Below are 6,000 nucleotides of genomic sequence, written 5' to 3'. Positions count from 1 at the left end.
ATAGTGATACCATTTGCGTCACTGAAAATCATTAATAAGGTCACCATTTCTCTAAGGAGCTATTGCTTCAGGTGCTACTAACCTGAGTGTGAATATTTGTTTTGACAGGACTTTCATCAGTTTGCACAGATTCAAGTCAATTATTTAATAACGGAAATATTTTAAAAATAATTCTAAGTTTTCATGCAATTAAAGCAGATTGTTAAAGCCCTGAACACATTGCCCAAATATGTTTTACGGGGTATATCATAAATGAGTTTATGTAAACAAGCATCTGTTGATGGCATAGGAGCTCAGGTTCTTGGCTAATACAGAAAGGGTAAGTCTCAACAGCACTTAACAGCCATTTGCATAACCTGCTCTAAATACCCAGGGCCTGACTTTTTTAAGTGTATGATTTTACTGAAATGAGTGAGTTCAAACCATAGGCCTAATATATGGCTGCAGCTATGCATGCAGATCTGGCCCCAGGAATTCACATTAAACATTCTGCATGCATAGAACATGCCAATAGTTATCACCTAGTAACACTTCAGTCTAAATCCCCAGCCCAAAATCAGATAGGACCTTTTGGAAGGAACAAGGGAATACTCTCTGCTGCTGAAATACTAAATGATTTAACTGCCTTTTTCCTTTTACAAAAACATCAAAGTTTTCCTCTCTGGATCAAAATGTAATATTTTATTTTGGGAAATTAAATCAGGACAGACTGCATATTGACACATGTGGGTGCAAATCATAGTAAGAGTTGTCCTGGTTTATCCCTTCAAGTATTGAAATTCCTGAATTAACTATGCATATGCGTGAAGCTAATCATGCAGATTTAAGTCTTTGGCATCAAGTTTATGTGTCAACACTGGAGATCCTTCAGGATTTTGTGGTGGGGTGAAGTCAGATTAAGCAGACTTCCAAAATACAGTACCTTCAATTTTACATTTTAGCAAGCCTCCTACTGAAGTCATTAGGACTTTTCCTGAATGCAAGTGCAAGTTTTCCCCCACTGTTTGTGCAAACTAGTAATTTTCTCCTGTCCTCAAAGACTGCCTTTCTAAAATACTCTCCCTGCAGAAGCACATAATCAAATTTCAGCAAGAAAATGAAATTAAGGAAACAGAGAAGAATGAAGAACAATACTTCTACAAGTAAAACTTGGGGGTGACTTAAGGACAGAATGAAGGACGGCACTTAAAGTAACATATCTGGAAAACATTTCTACTCAAGCTTCTGGATATGAGCACTCTATTTCTGATGGCATGGAATTACAAAATTTAAAACAGTCTTGGGAAATTGATGTCCCAGTATAAATATTGTAAGAGGCAGTAGTGAGAGGTTTTTAGAGGGAAACCTTCTGTAGTACATCATTGCCAAACACAGAAGTCGTCCAGATACACGGTGAAACAGTACGTAAAATGAGACTGGAATTTTTCAGTGTGGTAACTTTATTGTTCTATGAGGCCAACTAGATGTGAGAGAAATAGATTGATTTGATAATGCAGTTAAATCATCATATAAATTGTCACTATTAAAATTTTTTGCAAATATTAATGACATGAAAGAGACTTGAGGGATTGCATTCATTTCCTATTGAATACGACAATATCCTAATACTTTCTCTACATCAGTTTTGTTAATTTTCAGTGTACTGACATCTGTTTAGGGATAATATTTGTCAAATCCAGGAGCTTATTAAATAATGGGAAAGGGAGAAGGAAGAACAAGACTGCATGGGAGGACATGTAAGACCTAAGATATGGTTTAGCGCTGTGTGCTTGTAGAACTGGGTGGATAGGACTGCCAGGATGGAGACTCAACTGGTCCAGGACCTGACAGCTACTCCATGCCTGAAGCTTTGAGGGAGGCTTCAAGAAGTGTGACAATCAGCAAACAATTGACCTTTTAGACAAATGCCTTCTTTTGCTTCATCAGTTGTTGGCTTGTCAGCTCTGCACACAAATTGAGATTAGAAGACAGCTATCCTCTTTAATGCAGGACTGGTGTTTTACCTCCAAGTTGCTTTAGAAAAATAGTGCTTCTGTCCTTAAAGTGTGACACCTCTGGGTGCCAAGGATGTTGACACCAGCATTTTCTACAAAGATCTTTTAATGGAAGATCTCACTGAAGTGTCACTAGTGAATACCAGCCCAGCCCTCTTGCTTCGAGGCTGAGCAAGGGCTGGAAGATGTCAACAGGAAGGTCCTTCAAAGCTGGGAAGCAGTGGCTCCTCAGCTGGTCCCTCTGGCCTGCCCCACCTTCATCCCATGTGTGATGCCACCTATCACAAGGCAATGTGCTCCGTCCACCACTCAGTGTCAAACTGATGCAGACAGGCAAGTGCTTCTGCAGCTTTTCTTCTTTAACAGAAAGGGAGGCTGTAGGCAATGAGGGCACGTCAGAAATACCTGCCTTGTGACAGCTGTGAGAGGAACAAGAAGACCACCTTGCAAGGAGATGGAGAGGTCAAACCTCTCTGTGAACAGAGGAGCAAAAGAGGTGGAATGTGAAAGCTGAGGTCAGAGGAAAATTTCCCATGAGGCTAGTCCATCTGCACCAAGAACAGGAGGCAGAGAGAGCCAGAAGCTCGAAAGTGTTCACAAGAAAGCTGCCTTTTTGTTTTGTTCCCACTAAATGTGGGAAATATAAAATATTTTATGCCTTGACAGAAGGTTTTTCCCCATAGGAAATTAAAAAAGAGAAGGATTCCTGAGAAAACTTTTAAGATGGAGAGGATGTTTTTGGGTTTTGTAAGCCAAAGAACAAATGTTTTGAAGGCTGAAAGGGAATATTTTCTGATTTGGTTATTTTGTCAGCAGCAACCGTGTGTTTTACTAGAAAATAAAAGCCTTCACAGCTGTTTTATGCACCTTTATTTCCCAGCAAAATGCTTTCATCCATTTCTTTTCTCATCCTTGCAACAGCTCCATTAAACTCTGCTTTATTTGCCATTTCTTGCTTTCATTATTTTGGTCCACACACAATTTTGTGAAATGGACCTACAGATTTTTTTTTTTTTGGCAGAGAACTTCTGTCAGGTTTATAAAGAGAATGTGGCTCTAAAGTGTCAGAGAATCAAACAGTAAATTGTGTGTCTCCTCTCTCACTGCTGCTCTCACAGATTTTGGATTCTCATCCATTTTTTCAGAGGAGACAAGATTTCTGATTGCTATCTGATTTTACTATAGCATATCTCCAGCAGTGGTATAATCTCTAGCTGTGATACCACTTAGCAGTTCATATTTTTTAAAAGCAATCCCTTAAATTTTAATTCAATAACGAGCTTCTTTTAAACACCCAGTTGAATTGTACTGGTTTTTAGCTTGCTTTGATAGCAAAGCCCTTTAGCTGTAAATATACAAAGAAAGCCTAATTTCCACCTTTTAAAGAGAAGACTGTATGCTTGTTTTACTGATATGTGAGAAAGACTTGAAGAAGGTAACCATTGCAGAGACTGATTCTGAATTCTCAGCAACTTTCAAAGTAAGTAGGAGGCTTAAAATCACCAGCTTCAGAATTTTCAGAATCTAAAAATTTGTTGTGAAAGTGAAAAATATCTGTCGGTCTGAAGCTACAGGGAACAGTGTCTGTTACGTTATGACTTATGAATGATGATAAGTAGAGAAGCAGAGAGTTTCATATATTTAAGAGGGCTTTATTTTGGATCTGAGGAACTACACATATGAAAGAAGGGAAAATTACTATATAATGTTCAAGAAATGTGTTTGCTATAACTTTTTACATAACTAAAACCTAGTTATTTTCATAACAGAATAGTCAGTTTGTTGTTTTTGTTTTGTTTTGTTTTTTTCTTAAACCAAAGGTAATACAGTCTTTGGAGAACCTACTGTTAGACATACTCAGTGTAGAATATCACAGCCTTGTTTCGGATGCTTAAGTGGTAGCAGAATTTGAACTGATGCTTGGGAGAGGCAGAGGATAGTGCTCCAGCTTCCTGAAAGCTCCATGAGCAGGAATCTTGATATTTTGATTATATTTTTCTTTTCTTTGAGGTGCCAGATGCCTGTTGTGCTGCATAAGTAAACAAAATGCCTTTACTGATCAGGACAGTGAGAGGAAAAAATGCATGTTAACATTGAAATGCTAGAATCCATTTTCTTCTGCATTACTGGCATTAGCCTGTCTGTGGAGTGGTCTGAGGCAAAGCATTGAGAGCTTCTATTGATTAGTCCTACTCTGTGTATGGAATTTGCATCTTGGTTCTTGATAGCAATTTGTACAAAATTATGCTGCTGATGGGTTTGCCAACAGGTCTGTTGAAGCCACTGCAGTCTGCCTGAATAACTCTCTAGGGTAGCTCTGGTAATTGTATTTGTGGAGATACGGGATTGTTAGGGAAATATAATTTGAAAATATAATTTAAAAATGAGATCATTCTAGGCAGGAAAAGGACAATCTTGTTCATTGAGTCCACACCTCTACTACATCTTGTGTTTTCTGTATTTCTGAGTTTTTCATTCAAACTACACTGTTTATTGCCACCATTACTTTTAGTATTTGCTTAATTTGTACGCTGGAAACTGAGAAGGGGGATCAGTGAGTGTCTTATTGCTCCACTAAAATATTGCCTTTATATCAGCTTGTCTGGAGTTTGTTGGGTCTGGGGAAGGTTGATCATCACACATTTGCACTTGTTAGCAGTTCTGGAAGAGCCTCGCAGGAGAATGAAATGTTTTTAAGGTCTTTTGCAAGAGAAGATTAACAGATCACTGTGACTACAATCACAGCCAAGGCGCTCAAAAAACAGTTCACTTCTGAGACCAGCATTGGTCCATGACGGCTTTGCAGGACAACCCTTTGATGCTTGTAATTAATAGCTGTCTTTTCCAGAAAAAGGTTGGAGTGACATTCACCCACCCACAGCAGAGGCAGGATAGATGAAAACTACTTATACATAGCACCTTTTCCTTTCACCAACTTTTGTTTTCATTCAAAACTACCAGCTGAAATACAGTCATACACTCTGGAGCCTGTTGGATTGCTTTGCCAAGGGACACTCTTGTTTGCATAATGGGACCAGCTGGTCATGGCAAGTTATGTGGTGCTGGCAGCTGCCTCTTTTCAAACAGCTTTAGTGGCTTCTAGGCCCTGCCAATTGCAAGGTTGAGACACAGGATCCTTTGGGAGCTCAGTCTTTATTAAGCAACATGGAGAAACCCTGTTGTTTTAGAAATTTGAAGGAAATTAGAAGGGTGATTGATTAGTTTGTGGCTAGCTCTACCAGCATTTCTGTTAATCCACAGAAAGACTGATGAACAAAAGGGAGTAAGTGGGGTCTACTTTTCATATATTAGAATTTTCTTCCCAAAATCTTTTCTGTGTTGGACTAGCTCACAAAGAGGTGTTGCAAGCATTCCCTACTTTTCAGCCTGGTGTTAATTATGTAAGTCGTATGCATTGTTTCTGCTCTCTGATTGAATGACTTAGGTAATCACCTACGTCAATGAAAATTATAACAACAAAACTTAGATATGTTTTTTCTGGTTGTTGTTGTTTTCTGAATATCTCAGAATTCAAAGGTGAAAATCAATGTTTCGAACATCTGTGGAAGTGAAGCTTGACTGCATGAATATTTACTGACAGCAAATATGTCAGATTGGCAAATCATATGAATCAAATTTAGGTTTGCTTGTTGCTATTGTTAATAATAACTGGTTGTGTGACAGTAATACTTAATATCCTTTCAGTGTTCAAAATATGGTGAAAGCATACAGCTAAGTGATAGTCTGAACTTCAAAGAAGTTTTACTCTAAGCATAAAACACAGGGGGGTTACTGGCTTTGAAACTAACATTTGCAGAATTTCTCTCTTTTCTCCTTGGCTCCTGTCTCTCTCACACACAAATACAGTCTTTTCCCAATTATAAGAACCGCTATGAAAAAATTGGTTTAATGTTATCAGTATATATTCCCCAAGATAGGGCTTCATAAAGCTCTTAGTTTCTCTGACTTCTACAACTGCTTTGTTTTAGACAGAAGAATCAAATCA

At 38.3% G+C, this 6,000-nt stretch overlaps 1 long non-coding RNA gene across 1 annotated transcript in view; it reads left to right on the top strand.

Annotated features, from left to right (window-relative positions):
- Positions 1-240: 240 nt before the first annotated feature.
- Positions 241-6,000, top strand: part of LOC134159863 (uncharacterized) — a 36,034-nt gene continuing 30,274 nt past the window's right edge. The window contains exon 1 of the long non-coding RNA XR_009963334.1: positions 241-319. This is a non-coding gene — a long non-coding RNA (uncharacterized LOC134159863). The remainder of the gene's footprint in view (positions 320-6,000) is intronic.

Source organism: Pezoporus occidentalis, unplaced genomic scaffold, assembly GCF_034315485.1.
Source record: "Pezoporus occidentalis ecotype Australia unplaced genomic scaffold, CSIRO_AGI_Poc_V1 ctg152, whole genome shotgun sequence".
NCBI classification, from domain to species: Eukaryota; Metazoa; Chordata; class Aves; order Psittaciformes; family Psittacidae; genus Pezoporus; species Pezoporus occidentalis.
Note: the sequence above shows the minus strand (reverse complement) of the source record. Positions and strands in the feature narration are given on the sequence as shown.